This window comes from Lissotriton vulgaris, chromosome 1_1 (assembly GCF_964263255.1).
Source record: "Lissotriton vulgaris chromosome 1_1, aLisVul1.2, whole genome shotgun sequence".
NCBI lineage: Eukaryota > Metazoa > Chordata > Amphibia > Caudata > Salamandridae > Lissotriton > Lissotriton vulgaris.
The window spans coordinates 10,832,728-10,859,517 of NC_141685.1; positions in this window are offsets into that span (position 1 = coordinate 10,832,728).

Below are 26,790 nucleotides of genomic sequence, written 5' to 3' on the forward strand. Positions count from 1 at the left end.
CCTCCTGTGTTGATAACTGTCCCCAGATGTCTCTAGATCCTCATCCTCCTCTTTATCTTCTGCGGAGAGATGGATAAGGTCAGGGTCACCTGTGGTTCCCTCGAGGGGGGGGCATACTCTCTTCTGGATGAGAAGGGTCGGTGTTACCTGCCCTCCTAGCATCGTAAGTCTCCAAGAGACCAATCAGAAACGGAGTTGTAGGGTTTGAACCCTGTTTTAGCTTCCGAGACATACAGAGTTGTCGCATCTCTTGGAAGCTAAGTGCAGCATATCTGGACGTGACCTGTGGAGGGTCGACTGACACAAGGGCAGACTCAGAGTTTCCTCCTTTGTCTGACATGCTGCTTCTAGTGTGGTGTAAGTGATGCACCTACCTACACTATATGTTTACCTACTGATCCCTTGCTAAGAGTTGTAGCCAAGGTGTGCTAAGCCTTGAGGAGCTACAACAGCTGGTTCAGTAGTACTCAGAGTATTCTAAGCTAGGTTATATGTACCTGAAGTACTTATGCGATCTTTCACAAGATATTCTTAGGATACGCGTGGTAAAACAACAGCAAGCTCAAATCCCAACCGCTGCTCACCAATGTGAGAAGTTGGCCCGATATGCAGTGCTCACTATTCTAGTGATCACTATGCATCGGGCCAAACGACCCTTATGGTGATTGGTTGTAAGTCAACCTTAGACCAGCTATCCTAGTAGCGTGGATACGAGCAGTCTTTGGGCTAAACTCTAGAGGGCGTGTTAAGCCAGCTGTAATACCATCACATACCCCTTGAACACCAAGTGAAAGGACACCACACAAGTGTTATGAAAATAAACAGTATATTTATTAGAATCACAACAGCCCTGTACTCTTTATGAGGACAGGGTACTAAGCACAGAACAAAACTCTTAGGAAAATACTTCAAGTGCACAATCAATACAAGTGCCCGAGGGCACGGAAAGTTTAGTGGTCTCGGGCGGACCCGATAAGGCAAGTCGGAAGCGATAGGACTCGGGACCCTTAAGTAAGGAGGCTATGCGTGCACCGAAATGCCGGAGTTACCTAGCCCCAAGGGCTGTGGCTGCACAAGTCTTACAGGCGTCGGGAGTCTTCGCTGACGAGCCAGGAGCCGGAAGGAAGGAGTTGCTGGCCGGCGACCAGTGGAGATAGTTCGTAGAGATCCAAGCCTGGATCAGAGATAGATGACACCTGAAAGCAGAGGGGACCAAGTTCGTACTACTAGCCAGTAGTCAGAGGGTACCAGGAGGGCACCGGATGATCGTCACCTTGACTAGGTGAGTGGGCGACGCTAGGCTCCGCAGTCTCACAGACCAGGAGGCGTTGTCGGCGACCAGGATGGAGGTGCGAGCTGTCCCACGAAGATCGATGCTGTCGGCGTCGCTGGGCCCAGGATTGGGGCAACAAGCCTTGGCAAATTTCAGGGCCACGTGGTGGGCCTAAAATGGCGTCTTGAGTGGACCAGGAGGGTCCGGGGTGCTCCTCTTGCAGAAGGGAGCAAAGGCCAGTCTGGAGCAACCAGACCAGCAGCGTTGGTTGTCGGTTGTCGTCAAAAAGAGTCACAAGCCAGCGGCTAGTGATCGGACAACGTGCTGAACAGCGAAGCAGAAGGGCCCCACTCAGATCGTGGAGATGCTGGGAGGCTGCACTTCGATGCTGGAGCTGCTCAGGGTCGGGGTTTCTCAGACCCCAGAGCACTCACCAGAGGATCCCTCGGCGGTCGTGCTGGTTTAAGAAAGCGTGCAGGTTTTAATGATGGCCGGTCCCTCGAGGTCTCGTCGCACCCACAGATCTCAGCTGAGCTGACGACGTGGGTAGAGGTCAGAGGTGCCAGGGAAGTCGGTTCTCATCGAGCTGGGCAGTCGGATTCCTGAGGAAGGAATTGCAGCAAACCGCAGAGTTCTTAGATGGTGCCTGCGGATGCAGGGTGACTACTCCTTAGCCACAAGGGAGAAATCTTGAGAAGAGTCTCGAAGTCCTTTCGTAGAAAGTATTCTTGATTCAAAGATGATCTAATTTGGAAGGGTCCCCACTCCGGCCTTTATCCTAAAGAAAGGGGTGGGTACGTGGCTAGGTCCTGCCCTAGGGGTGGTACCAGGAAGGGGGGTAGTTACACCCCTCTCCCATGCCGGGCTTTCCCCAGGTCAAGGGCTGCGTGCCCCTGGAACTGGTTCTAACCGGCAGATGCGTAGTGAGCACCGGGGTGCCACTCCGCAGTCACCTTCTTGTAAAGCCCTGCCTACCCAGGATACACAAAACCCTGTCTGGGATGGTGGACAGGAAACCCTTTGTCCGAGCTCTCCTCGCTGGAAGGACTCCCAGCAGCAGGAGGTCAGACTCGTGTCTTTGGTGGCAGCATCCATTTTGTGGAGCTGAGGCTTCAGTTAACTTTAACCGGGGTTCACAGTTACGTACATGTCGTGTCCATCTAGAAGGGCAGAATGCTAACCTCGTCACCAGCATTGGTGACGGGTCAGCATCCCGATTTGTATGACACCTTACTCGACATGTCTTGATAACGCAATACCGAATTTACCAATATGGTACGCGTTATCATGGAACAGCCATTGGGTCTTGGTTCCGCAAGCTGCAACCGGGCTTGGCTCGTGCCAGAGCCCAATTCACACTATTCCACGCACTCTGCCTTCAGGATTGTCAAGCCCTGCCATAGGAGTGACTGATAGGAACTCGGGTGTCCATTTTAGGGTTAGATATAGGGATACTATATCTAAAGCAACGGGCGAGTACGCCACGTTGCCCCAGCTGTCGCGCAGCCAGTTGTGTCCGATTTAGATGGCCATCCAGGGGTGGTATAATACATGCTTCAGCCCCTGGTAGGCCCTGGGTACACCGATGCCCTGAGTTACAGGGTCTGACAAGGTAGCCCAGTTCCAATTGGGTAATGCACCTAGGGTACACATCAATTTAGCGAGAGAACAGCTAGGCTGTGGGTCTGATTGGCAGGCCCACAGCCCGAGAAAGTCGTAAACCAGTGAAACAAAAGCTAAAAATCTGGGTGATCATAGGATTGCAGACCCTACTCTCCTACAGGCCTGTCCAGGGGAGCTGAGGCCTGTCCAGGGATGCAGAGGAGGTGAGGCCTGTCCAGGGGTTCAGAGGAGAGGAGGCCTGTCCAGGGGAGCAGTGTCTTTCTTCAGGGCATGTGCATAGCGCCCCGAGACTCAGGGCGGAGTCAGAGGCGCTGGATGGGGTGGAATGAACTCTGGGCTCCTCTGTCCTTAATGAGAATCCTTCACTGAGAGGGCTGTCTTGGGGTGCAGTGGAGGTGAGGCCTGTCCAGGGGTGCAGAGAAGGTGAGGCCTGTCCAGGGGTGCAGAAGAGGTGAGGCCAGGCCAGGGGACAGAGGAGGTGAGGCCTGTCCAGGGGTGCAGAGGAGGCGAGGCCTGTCCAGGGGTGCAGAGGAGATAAGGCCTGTCCAGAGGGTAGAGGAGGCGAGGCCTGTCCAGGGGTTCAGCGGAAGCGAGGCCTGTCTAGGGGGGCAGAGCAGGTGAGGCCTGTCTAGGGGTGCAGAGGAGGAGAGGCCTGTCCAGGGGTGCAGAGCAGGTGAGGCCTGTCTATGGGTGCAGAGGAGGTGAGCCTGTCCAAGGTGTTGCAGAGGAGGTGAGTCCGGTCCAAGGGGGTGCAGAGGAGATGCGTACTGTCCAAAGGGGTGCAGAGGAGGAGAGGCCTGTCCAGGGGTGCAGAGGAGGAGAGGCCTGTCCAGGGCTGCATGGGAGGTGAGTCCTGTCCAGGGGATGCAGAGGAGGTGAGTCCTGTCCAGGGGATGCAGAGGAGATGAGGCCTGTTGTCAAGGGTTGTGTTTACTGACATTGCAGACACTCCTAGGAGCAGAGTGATGAATTTTTCAAATTCCACCCCTGGTTTTCCCACAGCCACCAACTAAAGAGCTAACTAGTGGCCGTGCGAACCCAGCCGGGGGAAAGGGTAATGGGACAGAGAAGAGACTGCCTGACCTTCTGGCTCTTCCACCCTACTTCTTCCTTTCTGCCTTACTCTGTTTTATTCCTTTCTTGCTCCCTCTCTATCTTTAAGCATGAGTGGAACACGCTGTAAAAGAAAATAATACCTTTACTAATTTCCTTCAATTCCTTCTCCACTTTCTTTCTCTCTCTCTCTATTTCCTTATCCAGAGTGCCTATGGCTTTTGCTCCTCTTGTATTCTACAATATAAGTGTTTAATTCTTTGGTAACCTGCATTGTAAACAACATTTTAGCACCCTTTAACTCTGTGAATTCATTTATTCTTTTTCACTCCTTCGTTCATTCACTCTCCCTTACTTTCTTATCTTCTGAATTTCTCTTACTTCTCCCTTAGAAACCTTCTGGAGCTTCCGAAGTCAACCAAGCAACGAAGAAATCAGGAACTGAAGTATTCAATGGGCAAGTATTAATTATTCTCCTTATATATATTTTTTATTTACTTTAAATTGGTATTTCTCCCTAGTTCTAAATTGCCTAACTAACCGATGCACAGAAGTTCTCTAACCTGCGCCTAAGCCCGGCACAAAACTGCACTTTTTCTATCTAACTAGACTACAGAAAATCTGTTGGTGAGTGCGTGGATCTAAAAACAACCGGTGCACTTCACAACCTGTCTAGACCTCCTGCCTGTGTCCAGTACAACAGGACTAGACCAGCAACTTCCACGCGGTCTTCCCTGTTGGTAGTATAGGGGAGAATGCCCGGTTACGCAGTATAATCACCCGCGACCTTTTGCGAGCGGGTGATCTTTGCAATGCCGGTTCAATGGCAGATACTGCGGGACAAAGAAGAGCTTTGATTCCTTTTTCCTGCACCCTGACTGTACCCCCTCGCACGGTTAAGCCTCCGGGCTGAGGGTTGTGAGGAGTTTACGAGTGAAAAATCTTAGTTAATCAGGGAGCATGAACATCTGATTGTTCCACCCACGACCTATTCTCTGGGCCAAAACCCTTCAAGTCTACAAGATAGAAGATTTTCCCTTGAATGGACTTTGAAACTAGGATTGTTTTAACTTCAAATTTCTCAATTCTTTCAGATGAGGTGAAACCTTTTTAAGGTGAGAAACATGAAACACTGGGTTTATTTTTAGCTGTGGTGGTAGTTTTAGTTTGAAAGTCATTGGATTCACTACTTGCTACACACGAAATGGACCTATAAATCGGGTTTGAAACTTTCTATTTCCTTTAAGCTTTAGGTTTCTTGTGCTTAACCAAACCCTGTCCCCTGTACTCAAATCTAGTTCAGGTCTTCTTTTTTTATCTGCACCTTGCTTGTGGGGTTGCTTAGCTTTCATTAAGTTCTTGGTGGCAGACTTGTGTACCTTGCTAAAATGCTGTACAAAGGTTTTTGCTGCAGGCATCAACACTTCTTTAGAGGAAACCACCGCATTTGAATGCCTTCCATAATTCAAGTAGAAAGGGGACAAACCAGTAGAGGCATTCTTAGCATTATTATGTGCAAACTCTGCGGTCCAAAGATGATCAAGCCACTCTCCCTCTTGATCCAAGAGAAACAGTATGAGATACTCTTCTAACTCTTGATTGGCTCTTTCAGTTTGACCATCTGTTTGTGGATGAAAACTAGTTGAATAACGTGTCTCAATTCCCAAACCCCTTGTGTAAGCCTTCCAAAAATAGGATAGAAATTGAGACCCACGACCTGTTATCAATACCTTTGGAATGCCATGTATCTTAATAACACTTTGATTGAATTGTGTGGCTATTTGTTTTACAGATGACTTCCCTTTCTGGGAAACAAAATGCTCCATTTTTGAGAAGGCTTCTGCTATGACTAATACTGAACTGAATCCCTGACTAGAAGGCAATTCAACAATCAAATCCATAGTCAGTGTGCGAGGAAAATGGAGGGGTAGGCAAAGGTCCCAATAAACCCTTAGGAGCCAGCTTATCTGTCTTTCCCATTGCACAAATCTCACAGACTTCCACATAAACTCTAACATCTTTGGACAACCCTGGCCACCAAAACTGTCTCCTTAACAACTCCTCCGTTTGATGGATTCCAGGGTAACAAGCCAATGGACTATCATGACAGTCGATCAATGCTTGTTGTTGAAGTTCTTTGATTGGTAAGTACAAGGCCTTGGAATGAAACAGTAATCCATCGACAATTTCTCAAGTTGACTCCTTCTCTGCCCAGGTCTGCATTTCTTCAGAAGTTAAGGCTTCATTGACCTTGTCTACGAGAGTTTTCTCACTAGTGGCTCCAACGATCTAAGTTTCAGGAATTATCTTTTGATCTCTGTTAGATCTGGGGGTCTCTGGTTGGCACAGGTAGGTACTTGTGACAAGCAGGGACCCTCTCCTCTAGTCAGGACAAGGGGATTACACTCCTAAAATAACCCCTGCTCACCCTCTAGGTAGTTTGGGACGAGCAGCCAAGGTTTATTTCAGAGGCATTGTAAGTTAAGCAGTTGTGACCACATACAGTAACCCAGTGACAACACTACAAATGGACACCACACAGGATTTATATGAAAAAATTAGACTTTATATAGAGTTACCACAAGACCATAAACTACAAAAATACACACTATGATTACTTTAACATGGTAGATTTAAGCTTAGTTCAGTTCAGTTCTTAGATGCGACACTCTGCGTCAATGTACCTTAGGTTGCGTTGAGCTTCCACAACAAGCAATGTCGCAGCGATGGGAAATGCGGCAAAGTTCAGATACAAAGAAATAAAGACGTGAAGATCTTCCAGATGCGGCACACTTCTCGGTGATGCAAGAAGATCTCGGTTCGATGCGTGGACTACAGCGGCAACATCCAAGAAGCGATGGCTGCAGCTCCAGCGGTGACGCTCTTCACCCACGATGCGTGGAGCTTCCACACGATGCGACAACTACAGCACCAACATCCAAGATGCGAAGGCAGCAGCTCTGACCATGGCGCGCTTCTCTGTGATGCGAGTTGCTCTTGGTCGGTGCAGAGCAATGCGACTGTTCCAGCGGCGACACCCTCCTTCAGAGTTGCGACGGCAGGCACAGCGACGGCGAAATGCTCCGAACTTGTTGCGAGATTCTTCTCCTGATGCGGTGCAAAGCGACAACTACAGCGGAGACACCCTCCTTCGGAGTTACGACGGCAGGCACAGCAACTGCGACACGCTTCTTCTTGTTAAGTCGCGCTTCCAGCTCCATGCGACATGCAGTTCCTCACAAGGCCCAAAACAGCAGCAGGCACTTCACAAGAACTCTGGGGAGCTGGGGGTGAAGTCTTTTGTCCCTGAGACTTCAGCAGGAGGCAAGCTCTTTTCCAAGCCCTTGGAGATCCTTCACAAGTTGAAAGCAAAGTACACAAAGTTCCTTTCTCATTCCTTTGGCAGTACGGCAACCACTGCAGGCCAATCCCCCAAGCAGCACTTCAGCTTGGGGATAGTCTGTCCTCAGTTTCTTCAGGTTCCTCTCCTCAGTAAGGTTTCTTCTTGTAGTCCAAAGTGATCTAATTTCATATGATCAGGGTCCCAATATTTATACCCCAAAATCCTTTGTTCTCTGAGGGGAGAGGGGCCTTTGCCCAGTCCAAACCAGTTCTGCAACACTCTGTTTACCAGACTTCTCCTTTCCTTTCACAGTGCAGGGCATGTACATCAGACGCCCCACAGGAGGTGGAGCCAGCATTGTGGAAGACAAGTACAGTCCTGGAGCACTTTGTTTACAGGACTCCTTCTCTTCTTTCAGTGTGCAGGGCACAGACATCAGCTGCTCCCCAGGAGGTGGAGCCAGCATTGTGGAAGGCAGGTACAGCCCTATTCAGAGTTTAGGTGCAACTCCTCCCTCCCATCTAGATGCAGATCTCTCTATTCTCTATTTTAGCACCCTTTAACTCTGTGAGTTCATTTATTCTTTTTCACTAATTCGTTCATTTACTCTCTGCCTTACTTTCTTATCTTCTGAATTCTTCTTACTTCTCCCTTAGAAACCTTCCGGAGCCTCCGCCGTCAACCAAGCTACAAAGAAATCAGGAACTGAAGTATTCATTGGGTAAGTATTAATTCTTCTCTTTATATTTCTTTTGTCCTATTTACTTTAAATTGTTATTTCTCTCTAGTTCTAAATTACCAAACTAACTAACCGACGCACCGAAGTGCTCTAACCTGCACCTAAGCCTGGCTCAAAATTGCCCTATTTCTATCTAACTAGACTACAGAGAAAATGTGACTAATCTCTGAAAATCCGTTGGTGAAGTGCCTTGGTTCTGTTCTAAAATCAAACGGTGCACTTCACAGCTGGTCTAGACCTCACGCCTGTGTCTTGGAACTCAGGACTAAACCGGCAAATTCCACCACTGTCCTCCCTGTTGGTAGAACAGGGGAGAATGCCCTGTTCTGTGCTATAATCACCCGCGACCTTTTGCGAGCAGGTGATCTTTGCAATGCCGGTTCAATGGCAGATACTGCGAGACAAAGAAGAGCTTTGATTACTTTTTCCTGCACCCTGACACCTGTCCAGGGGGTGCAGAAGAGGTGAGGCGTGTACTGTGCTGAGGAGGTGAGACCTGTTCAGGGGATGCAGAGGAGTTGAGGCCTGTCCTGGGCCGGGGTGCCGTGGAGGTGCGCCTATCCAGGAGGTCTATGCCGAGGCATTGAAGGGCAGTGTGTCGCTGGCGTCTATAACTGATGCAGTTATATCAGTGCCCCCTAAGCCTGGAAAAGACCCTGTAAGTGTACATCTTATCGCCCTCTGCCACTGCGTAACAGTGATAATAAATTCCTGCCTGAGGTGATGCGACTCGGCTATCCCTCCTACTAGAGAAAATAGTCTCCCCTGTCCAGTTGGGATTTGTCCCACATAAATCCACAGCGGTTCATCTACGGACAGTATTCGCAGTATTCGCAGTGCTGCACCATGTAAACCCAAACATGAAGTCAGCTGATGCCGATAAGGCGTTTGACTCCCTGGAGTAGCCTTTTATGATCGTGACGTTTAGGCGGATTGATATGTCAGGGAGTTTGACACCCTGCCTATGACATGCGTTTACATAAATGGGCTCAGGTCAGACGCCATTCAGATCGCCTGCGGCACTGGGCTTAGTGTTATCATTTCTGATATTTTTTGTCTCAAAGTGGAGGGTCGCTAATTTGAATCCTGGTTGGTGCACTAGGGAATAGTGACTTGTATATTTTTACAGTGCTGTGACGTCTGCCCATGAGAGACAGCCCGTTGAATAGGAAAGCCAATAGTTTAAAGAAAGAATTAAACAAAATATAAAATAGGCTACACAAATTATAGGATGGGCTGTACAGAGTATAAGATCAGTCGAGCATAATTTACAAAAAGAGAAAATGTGTAAATTCTTACTGTGCTATCAGATTGTAGTATCGGTTTTCAGTAGGCCTAGTTACGCCACTAACAACTCTCAATACCTTAGAATAGAAGTTGGCACAGAAACTGGAATAGAAAAGACAAGTTTATTAAGACCCCATGGGGTGGTGGTACATTCAGACAATACCCTTCGGCAATGCAAGAAGTAGCACACCAAACGTGCAATGCATGAAGTAGCACACCAAACATGGTCCTTTTACACCCACACAGGGGCTTGAAAAATAGGCAGCACAAACACAAGACACATTTATGTACATATAAGGGCAATTTCAGTGCACATTCAACAAGTGGGAGGAGCTAACGGTTTGACCAGGTTGGGGTAAACCTCTCTCGACAGTGCTTTATCAGAAACAGATGTGGCTCGACTGAGCAAGTGCATATTTCGATCACAAGTTAAAAATAGCGTGTTACTAGGCAGAATATGTGAGCAAATGAAAAGACAAGACAGTCCCACAGGTGACCCTAGTTGGGAGATAATATTTTGTAGGTGCCCAAAATTTTGTTTTTTACTAATACCAATCACACATTATTGTAACCAAATCTTATTAATAACTCTCTTAGGTTGTATAGCTGCCAACATTTAAATACAAAAAATTCAGGATTTATTTAATACTCATACTCTCCTTGATTTTGATCAAACTTAAAGAGGACAGGACATTAGATTTTTAGAAAAATATAACAATGTATATTTATTTCAGTGTCACAAGTTAGTCGCAAAAAACACAAGTAATAAAAACAGTTTATACAATAACAGGTTTAAAAACATTTAAAAAAATCATTGGTGTACGTATCAAGCGAATAGTTCATACACAAAGATTTCACAAGAAATTGCACAAGAACAGGGGTCGACGCGGCGTTTCGGTTTTTGGAGAAACGATTGAAAAACCTTCTTCAGGACCAAGTTCTAAAAAGAAACATACAATTACTTTTTTTGCGTTTAACAAGTATTTTAAGCATTTTTAAAACATTTTCAGTGACGATCATGTAAACCTAGATCATATCCTGTCATTTGGAGATACAGAACACCTTATTCCTATTTCTAGTTGGCACTAAGCTATTTTCAGATTTTGGTAAAGATATTGGTATATGTAAAAGACATCTTTAATAACTAAAAGGCACATCACTGGTAAATACCAATGTTTGATTTACATAATGTATTTATTACGAATGGCATTAATTGCCGTTGATTTAATTTAATAATATCATTAAGGTGTTTTAGCATATCACCATCGTTTTCTAATTTTTAAAGCAGATGGTAACTCACCCTTATCCCTTGCCCGATGTGGAAGGACATTTAATAAAGCTGGTTACCTTTGTTCTAAAAAGCTGTCATCCAGATAAATCAGAGAGGACAGTCTACCCAAGTACACTTTTGGGTTTCAGCAGAGCTGTATATTACCAGGTATAGACATGATTGTGGTACCTGTGAGTAAATAATGGTGACAAAGCCTGTATCAGTGTCTAGCCAGCCATGCTATATAAGACAATGGGCAAATAGATTAAAGAACAGCTACCTTGTGATTTCATGGAATGTTTTCATATATTGGTAGTAGGAGCCACCGATATGGGTTTTTCGTAGGGCTGAAAGATAGATGGAGATAAAGATACTCTAATCACTATTTTTTTAGGGTGATTCTCGAAGTTCAAAAAGGGGCTGCATTGTATTCACTTACCCAGAATTTGAATTACTGGATCCCCAACTTAACAGGACCTTTTCATTTGGCGTTGTGTTAAAGAGTGCTGTCTTATATTAGCACATTACTCCTTGCACTGCAAGTGAAAAAAAGGGGGTAGTTTGTAAAGGGTAGTAGAAATAACCCCAACTCTACAGGTAATTCCATTACAACCTATGATTAACATATTTCTCTTCTAATAATGTGTGTTTTTTAGCTGCAATATTTTTTGCGCCATCTATAGTATGTGGTAGGTCAGCATGTGGTCGAGTTTCATAGCGCCTTGAGCATATACGCTACATTTATTTAGACGTGTTAATCAATGTCAACAAAGTACTAGCGCGAGCCTCTTTTACTTGCTGAAGGCGTGCTACCTAGTACATTTCCTATTTCCTAATATATAAAGTCTAGCGTCAAATGCACGCGCAGTTCTATGGGTGGCTTGCTGTATGTGCTCTAAGGAGTATGTAGTTTTTTTAGTCCCGATGTCCGATACGAATATTTGGGTAGACTCAGTTGTGGTTTGGTCTCTGAGTCAACACGCCGTGGGGGAAATCTCAGTACACGCAAGAAAGCGGCACGGCGAGTTGGAGTTCTGGACTTTTTGGTTCCGTCCAGAGGTGTCAGGGTACAACACCCAAAGACCCCGGAGTTCCACCTGCCTTGGTGCACAAATGAACAGAAACACGGGCTTCTCGAAGGTGGCGTCAAAGACCAAAGGTTTATTACTGCAGGGACACAGAAGTCACAGAATCTACACACGGGCAGAGACTAGGAGCCTGTTCGATTTGTACAAAGTGGGTTGCTCCTTATATACGGTTTTTTATGCTAGGGGCAAATTCTTTACATGTAATACATTCCCAAAACCTTTGTGTCTAAAACAATAAATATTTGGTGTTACACAGGAACCGTCGATAATATCTGAGGCCAAACATTACGAAAAGAGGGGTTCCCACTAGTTTGTCACAATTCCCTGTCAATATTGCATTCAGGACCCGGACCGCCTCATCGTAAAGTTCGTTACCTCCCCCTAATAAAGATTCAGAAAGAAAGAAACAGAGCCAGGTGTGGAAGATAGAAAAGTGGGATAAGGGATGTTTGTGGGTTGTAAATGGGCAAGGCTACCGGCTTCGGCCGCCTAATCATGATCAGGTACAATGGACACGAAGACCAGTTTGGCAGGACTGGCCTCGGGCAGAGGAGGCAGCCTTTGTCGAGTCATGCAGCTACAGCGTGATCTGGTTTAAGGTGCACGTGTCATGTAAGAGGTGAATCTCCGGCTACGGCTACGTGTCCTTAATCAAAGTGGAGTGAATGAAGTGATCAGAGGCTATTGCATATGTGAGGGCAAGGAAACACAAAATGGCGGCCACGATCTAAGATGGATGCCGTGGGTATATCAGAAATATGTCAATGGAAGGAGTGCTCTTGCTCGTAGCGTAGCGAAAACACTAGGATATACTAAATGGATCATTTGCGGTTCACTGATACCAATATTAGGTATTTCCGACAAACTTGAAAACACGGGTTCAAGTCGTCACGGAACCGTCACGGAACCTCAGACCCTCCTTTTGCCCTTACATAGGCAATTACTTAGTCTATGTCAGAATCTAGTTCTATGCTCATCAGGTCAGTGACATGTTGTTGTATCATCATCCTTTCTCGTGTCTTTTCTCCAAACGCAGGTGGTTTTCTGAGACAAGTCGTAGCACAAAGACTACACAGAGCAGGACCACACTGGATAATCAGACAACATGAGAATAGGAATACTAGGATGACACCAATGACCATTAGAACCTTCCATCCCCACGCTGAGATCAGAGTCCAAAACCACTCCATGAAGGACCAGTTTCCTTTGTCTACATGTATGGAGTCTGAGATCTTGTGCAACTTAGAGATCGCCTCATAGACTGTTGGAGCATTATTAGGAATAAAGACACAGCAGCTCGATTGGATCATTCTGCATACCCCACCTCGATCTGCAAGTATAACGCCTAGAACCATACGGTTTTGCAACGTCATGAGCCTATCCGCCTGAAGCTCAGCTGTCAGATTGCTAAGGGCACCAGCAGTTTCAGTAATAGTAGATTCAACTACCCGTGTTAGCTGACGTATGTTTCTACTATTGGCCATAGGTCCCCAGAACGGAAGGAAGCCTTTGAAGAAATCTCCGGCTTCTTGACCAGCGGTATCTTCCTTGCTGAAGACACCTCTCGCTACCCTTGTTCTGTGGTAATCAGGTGAAGCAGTGTATGTCGGAGGCAATAATCGAGCAATATAACATGATCCTGAGAAGTCGGCAGGCAACCATGTATAAGCTCTGTCTCGACAAATGAAATAGGTACCCCTAGCAGTAAGAAAGGCAGGGGAAGAGTTAGCCGGAAACACATAAGTCTCTACGCACTCACTCCTCCCTAGCTGAGCTCTCGGATTTCTCCCATTACTTTGCAAACAGACCTGACCTCGGTGAGGTACGACCCAGATTGGAGTTGAGCTTTTACGCTTGCTTTCTCCTAAACTAAGGCGATACTCTGAAGTATTCCAACTTAAATATACTCGCAATTCATCTCTAGGGTATGATGGAGTATTATTGACGTCCTTGACCATGTCAATAATTCCCTGGACTAAAGCTTTGTTAGCAGAGTTATATTTAGTGGAACGTGGTGGACGTGGAGGATAGGTTTCAAGGGCATAAGCAAAGATGGTTTGGAAGGCCTGAAATGATCCATTATAGCTGTAAGGCAAAACCAAATAGGGAATACCTTTATCCATAGTGTGAGGTATCAAGCCACACACCCAGCAGTCTGTAGTGTTAACTACCAGTTGGTGTTGGTGCAAGAGCTGTACAAAAGTGTTGTTGGTGAATTCTGAGCGTCTGACTTGCTCATGTTCCGGAAACGAGTGAAAAGAGTGTATAGAAGAAACAGTAGAAATAGCAGGATCAAGGGGAGGTACTGTAGAAACTGGCACAAAAATCAAATTTATGCTAAAGACGATTCCACCCACCAATGTTGCTAAAACAATCAAAAATGTAACGGCACATTGCATCAAGAAACATTTGCTGTGAAGAATTCTATTAAGTCTGTTTCTGCGAACGTAAATCACATTCTTTCGTTGCAGCGCAGGAAGCTCCATCTTCTACAATCCGCTCGCGACCACTGATGATGTGTACGTAGATGAAAATGCCTCTATCAGCCCTGGGAGTTCCCAGAACCAACAGAAAGATCGACCTTGTGTCAGACCCCTGCAAATTCAAACTAGGCACACAGCCACGACCCTACGGCTACCCAGACGGCAAGGCAATTTTAAAAAACAATAAACAATAGCAAACTTCCTGGCTGAAGGCAAAAGTTCAATATATATATATATCAAAATCACAGTATGCAGTTGCCTGCTTTATTTGTCCTTTTTATGGCTTCTAAGGTTGTATTTCTGCTTCGCTGGTACTGTCTGATCGGAAAATAGTGTATTACTAGCAGCTGTTGCAGAGTTTAAGTTCGCAGATAGCAAAGTTTCTTCTGATGCTGGAGACAAATGTTCAGTGTCCAAAGGAGTCTTTTCAGGAGGAGAGTCAAGTTTCAAAGTGTCAGTAATCAAATCGGCATCGCTGAAAGGGATAAACTTCGGAGTGATTTCAGATTCGGAGGCACCAATTCCCTTCTTCACCCAGTCGTCGTAAGGCAGCGGCAAAGGAACACGCTTTACGTGAGAAGCGTGAATCCAGTGTTTTCGGCCAGCGACACGTACGGCTGTCCTCGTTGCCAGCAGGACCTGGAAGGGGCCGATGTAGCGAGGCTGAAGATTCTTTGTCCTCGCGAAGTTTCTGACCACCACGTGGTCGCCGGGTTTCAGCTGATGCCCTGGACTCTCCGGAGGTTTTGGCAAAGCATCGAAGACCTGTTGATGAATAAGACTCAATTTAGCAGTCAAGTCGTAAAGGTAATCTATCAACATAGGATATTCAATGGAGCAAAATTGTTTAGGCCTTGGCACACCCCAGATATTTGCCGGACGGCCAAACACAATTTCATATGGAGAAAGCCCTATTCTAGAATGCACTGTTGCTCTCGTTGATAACAAGGCCAAAGGAAGTGCGTCTGGCCAAGCTAAACCTGTGGATGCTTGTATTTTGGCTATCTTAAGCTTCAGAGTGCCATTGTAACCCTCGACTAAACCAGCAGATTGGGGATGGTTTGCACTATGGGATTTTTGTTTCAATCCTAGACCAGCACACACACTCTGCATAACTTTCCCTATAAACTCACTTCCGTTATCTGACCATACAATCCGTGGCATTCCATACCTAGGGAAAAATTCCTTGAGAAGAATTTTGGCAGTTGATAGGGCAGTGTTGTCCTTTAGTGGGTATGCTTCTATCCACCTGGAAAAAGCACAAACTACCACCAGGACGTATTTTAAATTGTTGCAGCGTTCCATGTGAATGAAGTCTAACTGAATCACTTCAAAGGGGCAGGAAGGAGGAGCGAAATGACCAGCTGGAGTTGGAGTTCCCTTGCCAGGATTATGCATCAAGCACACCATACAATTTTTCACCACTCTCTCTGCACACTTACTGATTCCCTCATTCTTCCAGACCGGAGCTAACATCTTACATATCCCTTTAGAACTTATATGCGCTACTCCATGTGCCATCGTCACTACTGCAAGCACATACGCATTAGGCAACATCCAACGCTGCTGTTCTGTCAAATCAATCCAACATCCATTCGAGTCCAACTTGCCCGTACTTTCTCTCCATACACGTTTCTCTTCCTCAGTCGCTTCTTTCTGAATCTCTTTCACACTTTCCATAGTGTCCTCACACATTCCAGACTCAGCAATCCATCTTGCAGACGTAGCAACGTACATTCTACTCATCGTGTCTCTAGCTGTCTGTTTAGCAGTTTCATCAGCAAAGGCATTCCCACGACCAACATCATCCGTGATTGCTTTATGAGCACTGCACTTCACAATCGCAACTTCAGTCGGCAAGGTTAGAGATTCCAACAAGTCGTTAACTAGCTGACCATGTTGGATCTTAGTCCCATGGGACGTAATGAAACCTCTTTCTCTCCACAACCGGCCAAAACTATGGGCCACGCCAAATGCGTACTGACTATCTGTAAACACATTCACTCTCTTTCCCTTAGCTAAAACACACGCTCTCGTTAGAGCTATTAATTCTGCAGCTTGGGCAGAATTCTGACTCACTCTTGCAGTCTCCACAATCGTCTTCAAAGTCGTTACCGCGTAGGCAGCAGTCACATCACCATTCTCCAATTTAAAACATGACCCGTCCACATACAGCGTACCATCTGGGTCTGATAGGGGAGTATCTTTTAAATCGATACGTCCTTTTGTCTCTTCCTCCATTTTAAAATAACAGTCATGTGGCTCAGAATCACTCGACTCTTGATCAGTCGGCAACAATGTTGCTGGATTCAATACATTGCATCTTTTGATCTGAATATGACTCGCTAATAATGTCAGCTCGTAACCAGATAATCTCGCACTAGTAAGGTGTTGTGTCTTCGTTCGGTTCATGAGTGTATCCACTGCATGAGGAACCATGACCACTAGCATATTGTTCATCACCAAACCAGCAGATTGTCGAATGGAAGCTGCAGCTGCCGCTGTAGCCCTCAAACAACTAGGTAACGCTCTGGCTACCGGATCTAATGTTGATGAAAAATACGCACAAGGGCGTTGCTTATCACCAAATTTCTGTGTCAGAACACTCAACGCGCAACCTTCTCTTTCGTGAACGTAGAGCGTGAATGGCTTGCTGTAATCAGGTGTACCCAATACAGGAGCTGAACACAATGCTTTTCGTAATTCAGTAAAACTCTCTTGACATTCATCAGACCATGGCACCGGACTCGGAACATTTTTCCCAGTCAAAGCTACCAATGGTTTCGCTAAAAGAGAAAAATTTGGGATCCACTGCCTACAGTAAGAGGTAATACCTAGGAAGGCACGTACTTCTCTCTGTGTGCGTGGAACACTCATCTGCGTAATTGCTTTTATTCTTTCTGGGGTCAACTTCCTTCCCTCCTTTGATAAGAGGTGACCTAGGTAGGTCACTTCTTGGCAGCAGTATTGCATTTTGGAAGGAGACACCTTGTGATTCAAATTGGACAAATGATGCAATAGGGAAATTGTAGCTGTTTTGCAAGTTTCCTTGTCATCCGCAGCCACTAAAAGATCGTCTACATACTGTACTAGAGCAGAACCTGGAGGAAGGACAAAAGAATCTAGCTGACTTTTTAAAGCTTGACTATAAATGGATGGACTTTCACAATAGCCTTGTGGAGCGCGCTTAAATCTGAAACTTCGACCTCCTAAACAGAAGCCGAAAATATCCCTACTTTCTTCGGCTATCGGAATGCTAAAGAAGGCATTCTTTAGGTCTATAACTGAGAACCATGTAGCTGTAGCAGGAATTAATGTTAACAAGGCAGTAATGTCTGGCACTACAGGAAACTGCGGAATTACAATCTTATTAACTTCTCTAAGGTCTATGACAAACCTATAAACTGGAGGTTTTGTAGGGTCAGTTCGCTTCAGAATCGGTAATACAGGACTGTTACAGACATTTCCTCTAGTTTCTTCAACTACACCCTTCTTAATCAAGTCTTGCACAATCAATAAAAGTGCACGCTCACCTTCACTCGATATTTTATACTGGGGAATTCTTGGAAATTTCACATTTGCTTTCAAAGTTACTACATACGGTGGAATTTCTAGGAGACCTACATCATTAGGACCAGTCGCCCAAAGAGAATCAGGGAGTGAACGTAGCTCCGGCGGGAGTGCGTCCATTGACAAGTACATCGGAGAGGTGATATTTTTACCCAGTGTAAGCTGTACTCCTTCCGGAGAACAGTACAATGTCGCATATAGTCGTTTTAACAAATCTAAACCAAGCAGATTTTCATTACAACCTGTCGTCAAAATCAGGGGTGCTTTCAATTGGCACGGTCCAACAGAAATAGACAAAGGACCAGATATCGGGTTGTACACAGGGGCGCCTGAAAAACCTACGGAAACATTTGTTGAGCCAGACAAAGGTGCGCCAGGGAGTTTCGCATGCATGATAGAACTTTTTGCGGCACCAGTATCCAACAGAAACGGTTCGACTACACCTGATGTTTCTACTGCGACATAAGGCCCACTCTGATCCACTGGAACTGATACTACTCCCTCTCTCTGTCCATGGCTGTCCTAGTACCCATTTTGTTGAAAACCCTCTTCTACTTCACAATAATCTTCAACAAGATATTGCTGAGACCTATTTTGCTGAACAGATTGTCCATTTCTCTGATCAAAGTGATTGGAGGGACGATCATTTGTTTGTGGAGGCATAGCACCTCGTCCTCGTCCTCTAGAATTCTGCACAAAACCACCACGACCTCTCTGAGCTGCTGCTGCATTATTTTGCGCTAAGATCGGACATTCATTTTTATAGTGACCCTCTTTCTTGCAGTACGCGCACTGATTCCATTGATATTGAGGTCTTGACGTACTATAATCTGTCCTTTGGTATGAGTTTTGCTGCGTATTAGTCTGATTCGCGCGAGGCGGATACGCCTGCTGCAAAAGAACTTTAGTTTTTAAATCTTTCGTTTTCTTTTCTGATTTTTCCTTTTCCTCTTTATCTCTATTTTCGTAGTACTGCGCAGTCGCAAGTATTTGCGCTGTCGTAGATACAGCCCACGCACTTTCTGAGTCTTTTAATTTATTGCATAATTCAGGTAACAAATTATGCACAAATTTATCGACAAACAATCTCTGTCCTCCTTCTGTACTCATGTCCTGACCACTATGATCTACAAAAGTCTCTTCGAACCTCGTGAAGAAGTCCGAGACACTTTCGTCTTTCTTTTGCCTACATGCTGACAACTTGTCCCAATTAACACGCAATGCTGGCATCAGAGTCTTCATTAGATCAATTATTCTACCTGGCAGATTAGCAATCAAAGGTTCAGGTTTCGCACCACCTGTTTGTTGATTATCTGCTGCAGTGATAGCTGCCCAATCACCACCTAAAGCAGCCTGATGATCCTCTCTACGAATTTTAGCCCACACTGGTTGCGGAACTACATTACCAAATAACATATCAATGTCGGCTAAGTTCATTATACAAGCCTCAACTGTTTGTGTTAATTCCTTGTAATATCCGGCTGGATTCTTACGCGGATCTGGCAAGGCCTGTTTCACTGCTAACACTTCTGCTCGCTTCCAAGGAATGTGTATCCACACTCGTTGGAACTGTGCTGGAGCAGCCGCAATTCCTGCATTATCATCACGTTGTATTGCTTCGCGCCAAATTGGAGGAACCTCCCTCATAGGATATTGGCGACTTAGCTTCATTTTACCTTTTTCTAAATCTCTCGGTGAACGAAGAGATGGATCATTCCTAAAACTTAAAATGAGTTCCATCGCTTGTTTTATACTCTCACCCACTATCATTCCAGCAGCAAATTCCTTTTGAACCCTAATCAAATCTTCCAAATCTGATTCGACATCGTCTTCTTCTATCTCTTCACGTAACAACGAGCACATCTCATCAAAGACGTATCGTTGCGTTGGTTCTCCCCACTGCATAAATGTGTCTAACACATCTCTCGTACTATATCTTCTACCCTTCGAAATCCACCTGAGAGCCGTGGAATCTAAAACTCCCCGTTCCTCAGTACTCGGAAGCTGACTCCGTCTCTGAACAGAGTCAGGAGTAGGAGTCTTAATCAAAGTTTTATATATAGGAGACAGCATATTAGTAACCGAATCAGAGATTCTTCGACGAACAGAAAGTGGAGTTAGTACACTCGCAGACATAGAGAATGCAGTGGAGGTAGGAATAGATGAGGAAGCAGTAGGAGTATCGAGGAAAATAGTTTCTGGAGCAGTAGGTACAGTGGTAGGTATAGGGGTTGGCAGTGTAGGAAGAGGAGGAGCTGTAGGAACATTTACATTCACCACAGGAAGTACAGGAACTTGATTCTGAGGGATAGGAGCAGGAGCACCAGGTTGTCCAGCAACCGGCAATTGAACATTCGGGACGAGTGGAGCCGTAGCACCTTGTGCATACGGTGGAGGTGACCGTAACAGATAAGATAGCAGAGGATCGTTTTCGGAGTCCTCCAGTATCTTAGCCATTTTCGATGGCAAGGCAGGATAGCACTTGTCAATCGCTAAATTATGCTCTCTAATGGCTACATCTATGGCCTTCTCACACTCGTTAGCCTGCAACTGTTTAGTCGCTTGCTCTAGAGTTAACTCTTCTTGTTCTTTCTGCTCTTTCTTCAACCTTCTCATTTCTCTCTGTTTGGATTCTTTCCGCCAATAACGAAAGGAATCAAACATTGCCGGCCGGGCTTTCTTCTTGAACAATTTCACTTCTAAATTATCGAGAATCTCTTGCTCAAAACTACCATGCAGTGGCCAACTAAGGACACCATCCTTCTTACAATAGCGGACCCATATCTCATTATAAGTTATAGGACCCACACCATACTTACAATACAAATCATATAGGGGAGTCCCAATCGGAGGAACCAGACAAGAGTCCTCCAATCGTGAGTCACTGTTGCAACTAAAACAAGACAACATTTTCCGACTTACCATTTTCAGTCCGGAACACAAAAACAAACAAACACGGAACAAATATGTGCACTCGAACCAAGAACTTAGGCCTACCAAAACGAACTGATGTATCGATACCCAAAACTAAACCAAATAGATTATCGTAACTAGAACAACCAGTGATAATCTGACAAAACCAAACCAAACCAAGAACCGATCAAGGATTTTAACAATCCTCACAAAAGTAACCAGCTAGCTATCACTAAATACTTAACTGAGTCACTGAAGACGTCACCAAGGAGAAACCCGTCACGTTTCGCCGTACTAAGGACTGCACCACTTCGGGTCCAAGACAGGGTGACGGTCAAGGCAACGGCCCACTGCAGCCGTCCTGAACGGGAAACCCTCGTGGAAGAGAACTTCGGGCCACTTTTGCGATATGCCGGGATCGATGAAGTGGGGCGCCTCCCTCAGGAATCTTCACACGAAGCTTCTCGAACTCTTCAGGCTTTTGGACCGGTACCGAATGACGTCGCCCCACGTTGGGCGCCAATTGGAGTTCTGGACTTTTTGGTTCCGTCCAGAGGTGTCAGGGTACAACACCCAAAGACCCCGGAGTTCCACCTGCCTTGGTGCACAAATGAACAGAAACACGGGCTTCTCGAAGGTGGCGTCAAAGACCAAAGGTTTATTACTGCAGGGACACAGAAGTCACAGAATCTACACACGGGCAGAGACTAGGAGCCTGTTCGATTTGTACAAAGTGGGTTGCTCCTTATATACGGTTTTTTATGCTAGGGGCAAATTCTTTACATGTAATACATTCCCAAAACCTTTGTGTCTAAAACAATAAATATTTGGTGTTACACAGGAACCGTCGATAATATCTGAGGCCAAACATTACGAAAAGAGGGGTTCCCACTAGTTTGTCACAATTCCCTGTCAATATTGCATTCAGGACCCGGACCGCCTCATCGTAAAGTTCGTTACCTCCCCCTAATAAAGATTCAGAAAGAAAGAAACAGAGCCAGGTGTGGAAGATAGAAAAGTGGGATAAGGGATGTTTGTGGGTTGTAAATGGGCAAGGCTACCGGCTTCGGCCGCCTAATCATGATCAGGTACAATGGACACGAAGACCAGTTTGGCAGGACTGGCCTCGGGCAGAGGAGGCAGCCTTTGTCGAGTCATGCAGCTACAGCGTGATCTGGTTTAAGGTGCACGTGTCATGTAAGAGGTGAATCTCCGGCTACGGCTACGTGTCCTTAATCAAAGTGGAGTGAATGAAGTGATCAGAGGCTATTGCATATGTGAGGGCAAGGAAACACAAAATGGCGGCCACGATCTAAGATGGATGCCGTGGGTATATCAGAAATATGTCAATGGAAGGAGTGCTCTTGCTCGTAGCGTAGCGAAAACACTAGGATATACTAAATGGATCATTTGCGGTTCACTGATACCAATATTAGGTATTTCCGACAAACTTGAAAACACGGGTTCAAGTCGTCACGGAACCGTCACGGAACCTCAGAGTCGCGTATGGCTTACCTTAGAATTACGATTCGGCCTCCCTGCTCCTACTACTCAGCTGCTTTCCGGGATCTGCAATGTTTCGGTATGTGGAGGCAGAAGCACTCCATGCCTATTTTATGTACCGGCGCCTGTGATTGGGCGGCAGTTAGTTGCGCATTGATTGGCTCTCCGGGAGTCACGTGACCGTGGGCTCTGTTTACCTTCCGCTTCGCGTATTTAACTTTCACACAGTTCTATACTGCGTTGATATATTTATCTTACTCAATTATCTGTGCAAATATTGCAACATGCATGTATATATGGTAATATCATATGATATACCAAGAGTTTGCTCTTTTTATTTCGGTGCTGGTTTTTTTGTAGGAAAAACAATACAATGTATATTTTTCCTAAACGGTGTATACCCTAACGGTTCACGAAGGAAATAATAAAAAATATTATAAAAAATATTAATGGGAAATGAAAAATAAGGTAAAGCTAGTGCTATGCAGACATGGCGCTAGTTCAATTTATATTTGTGTAAAACTCTGGTAAGGGAGACTATTAACCTAGCCTAGCTTGCCATGTATCGTTATCTACTGAATAGATTACATCAGACTATTCTTTCCCAATCTTCCTTGCTGTTTAGGCCAATGCGGACACTGTTGCATTTGGACATGTAGAATTGTTTGCGTCTCTTTCTTTTCTGTGTTAGATTACCACCTCTGATGTTAAGGCTTACATGTTCTACACAGCACCAACGCAGGTCGGTGAGCTTGTGTTTAGCAGTTTTCCAATGCTCTGTGAGGGGGGCCCCTATCTTGTTGGTGCGTAGGGCCGACCTGTGTTCGTTCAGTCTAATACGTACCTCTCTAGAGGTTTCTCCTATGTAAATCAAATTACATGGACAAGTGACAAGATATATCACACTCTTGGTGCGACAGTTCATGAAACTGGTAGGTTTAATGACGGCATCTTTTATGGTAACAGTGTCGCCACGGATAATGTCTTTACAATTGTTACACCCCGAACAGGGAAATGTGCCTGTAGGTAGGGGTGCATTGTTGATACAGGGCTGACTGACTGATTGATTTTCCCTGTACGTGTGTACTAAGCTGTTCCTAATTGTGTGGTTCCTCCGGTAGGAGAAACGTGGTTTGGGCAGTGTGTTGTGTTGTGTTGTTTATCAGTGATGAGGTGCCAGTTTCTATTTATAATGTTCTTCAGTTTGTTACTGATCGCGTTGTAATTAGTAACAAAGGCAATTGGCTGGGGTGTACAGTCTTTATTGTTTTTGGGCAGGAATAAACTTTCGCGGTTGTAATATTTAGCACGCTTGTATGAGTGTCTTATTAATCTTTTTGGATACCCTCGCTGCAGAAACTTAGTTTTCAGAATCTCCGCATGTTTTTCAAAATCGTGAGATGTGGTACAGTTTCTCTTCAATCTTAAGAACTGCCCAAATGGGATATTATTTATTTGACTGGGAGGGTGGTTGCTTTTGTGGTGCAGCATAGTGTTCCTGTCCGTTGGTTTTGTGAAGAGTTCCACTGTTAAGATACCATCGGTATGCTTAATGGTGATATCTAAAAATTCAGTACTTTGGTCATCAATGTGGGACGTGAACTTCAAATTTTGGTCGCCAAGATTTAGCCATGCAATAAATTCTCTTAGTGTCTCTACGGGTCCCGTCCAAATGAAAAAGACATCATCTATGTAGCGGGACCACATAGATATATTCTCGTAAAAAGGTGACACCGTGTTGTATATATGATGTTCTTCAAATTTTGATACGTACAAACAGGCCAGACTGGGGGCACAGGTGGCCCCCATGCTGGTCCCCTTGATCTGTCTGAAAAGTTGCCTATTGAACAAAAACAGATTGTTTCTTAATACTACTGATATGCAGTCTATAATGAAAGTTTTGTGTGCATTAAGATCTCGATCTTCATTATTAAGCATAGATGTAATTACTTCTATTGTTGCATTCTGTGGTATATTAGTATAAAGTGCTTCTATGTCTAACGTGACAAGAAGCTGAGACTCTGGGTCGAATTCTAGGCCTTCTAATCTGTTTATGATATCTGCTGTGTCTTTAATAAACGCTTTTTGGCTAGTGACAAGGGGTTGTAGAAAAACATCTACATATTTACTAAGTGGTTCTGTTAGGGACCCAATGCTGGATACAATGGGCCTCATGGGAGGGTTTAAAATGTCCTTATGGACTTTTAGGAGTCCGTAAAGGGCAGGGATAACGGGATCTTGATTGTTGAGGAAAGAGTATTCCTCCTTACAAATAATGTCATCATCTTTGGCTTGCTTAAGGAGGGTAGATATGGACGATTTGAGGGATGTCCATTCATCCATATTGGCTGGTTTGTAGTGTTCCTTGTTACTAAGTAGCTTTAACATCCTATTGTTGTAGTCGGGGGTGTCCATTACTACAATGCCACCCCCCTTGTCTGCCGGTTTGATGGTCAGTTCGGTGTCATTCTGCAAAGTCTTGAGGGCTAGTGCCTCCTCTTTACTGAGATTATGGTTGATCCAGTGCTTGTGTTTCAATAAGTCATCTATACTTTTGTCCACGCTCCGCTCGAAAGCTTCTATGTCTTTCGGGATCATGTTGACACTGGGAGTCCAAACTGACTTGTTCTTTAGCCCTGATTTGTTTTGGCTGGGATGTCGTTCTTTTCCCTCAAAGTAAATTGCTAGCCTGATTTTCCTGAAGAAGCTTTGAAGGTCTCTCTCTAGGGAATATCTGTCTATGTTGGAGGAGATTGCGTACCCTAAGCCCTTTTCTAACAATGTGATTTGTTGAGCTGTGAGTGTGGTTTTAGAGAGATTAATGATAGGGGCTTTATTGTGATTGGCTAATCCCATTGTTTCTGGCTGCGTGTGTTTGGACGTCGTAGGAATTGCGGTGTCGTGTTGTAGTTCCCTCGTCCTCTGCCTCTCCCTTTCGGTGGAGCCTGGTTTTGGTGGCGCTGTTCCAAAAAAGGAAGAAGGGTGTGATTAGGGGTGTTTGATGTTTCTCTATCTCTCGTATTTCTACTCTCGTTCTGTTGTTCCCCCTCAGATTCAGAACTAGTGTAAGAAGTATCAAAAAACCTAACTTTTCTTTTTTGGAAATTGCGGGGAGGGTTCTGCCATGGTCTACGCTGTGGGTAATTCTCTTTACTTCTCTCATAGAAATCCTTCTGTAAGTATGGGTAGACATATTCAGGGTTGTAGTTTGCTATGTCCTTACGTAATTTGTTGCTCTTTTTGTTCATTAAATAATCAGAATACCCTGATATGTCCTTCTCTATTTCCTCTAGTTTTTGTTTTGCTTCTTGTAGTACCGGACTACCTTTCAGTTGGGCTTCCTGATCTTCTATTTCTTTACGCTCCACTACTAGTACTTCATGGGCAGTCTCGATGATAAGGAGGATCCAATCCCGACTACAGCGGTTGGCTACCAATGTCCAGTTCTCTATGAATTTTCTATTGTTTATGAAAATCCCTGGTTCATTTACCACCTGAAGACCTTTAGGAATCACTCCTTTTTTGCAGTATTCCACTAGGAATTCTGCGTGTAGCTCTGCTCTAACTACCTTCTTTTTTAAATTCCACAGGGCTCGCCACTGTTCTTCGTCTGACTTGTCCAAGCAGACAGCAGAGATGTTTTTTACAGGGGGCCCGTGGATGATCTTATTAAAGTGGTCCTCTGTATAACTGAGTACTTTGAAACCCTCCATGTTCTCTACTGCTAGCCTAGGAGGGACCAAAAATGGGGCGTTAAGAATAATGTAATGGGAATGTGTATGGTGCGTGAGATGTATGTGTCGCAAACGTACCTCCTCAGCTTACTAGCTGGGTGAAAACAGAAACAAATGAAGGAGGCCCCCTTATCTGTCGCTTTCGGGACAGGGGAGAATGAATGAAAAGACAAGACAGTCCCACAGGTGACCCTAGTTGGGAGATAATATTTTGTAGGTGCCCAAAATTTTGTTTTTTACTAATACCAATCACACATTATTGTAACCAAATCTTATTAATAACTCTCTTATGTTGTATACCTGCCAACATTTAAATACAAAATATTCAGGATTTATTTAATACTCATACTCTCCTTGATTTTGATCAAACTTAAAGAGGACAGGACATTAGATTTTTAGAAAAATATAACAATGTATATTTATTTCAGTGTCACAAGTTAGTCGCAAAAAACACAAGTAATAAAAACAGTTTATACAATAACAGGTTTAAAAACATTTAAAAAAATCATTGGTGTACGTATCAAGCGAATACCCGGCTGTGGCTATGTTCTGGAACCGTGTGCATGTGATTATGGAAGAAGTCACAGGTGTTGCTTTGCTGCCTGAGGCCCGCCGTTGTCTGCTGAATATATGGGAGCCAAATGACTACACTGTGGCACAGACACAATGAGCTACTCTTGGAAACATGGTGGCTAAAAGAGACATAGCACAGCTATGGGGGTCGCAGCGGGCACCAACGACTTCAGTATGGGAAGAAAATATGGACTGGTGCATGTTCAGGGAAAAAACGGTATATGTTGCACGTGGTAAACCCAAGAAGTGGGGGTAGAGTCTGGAACCAATGGAACTCGTATCGTGGGGAGATTTGTGCCCCCCCTTTTGTAGAGGCCCCGGTGATTACCCAATCCCCA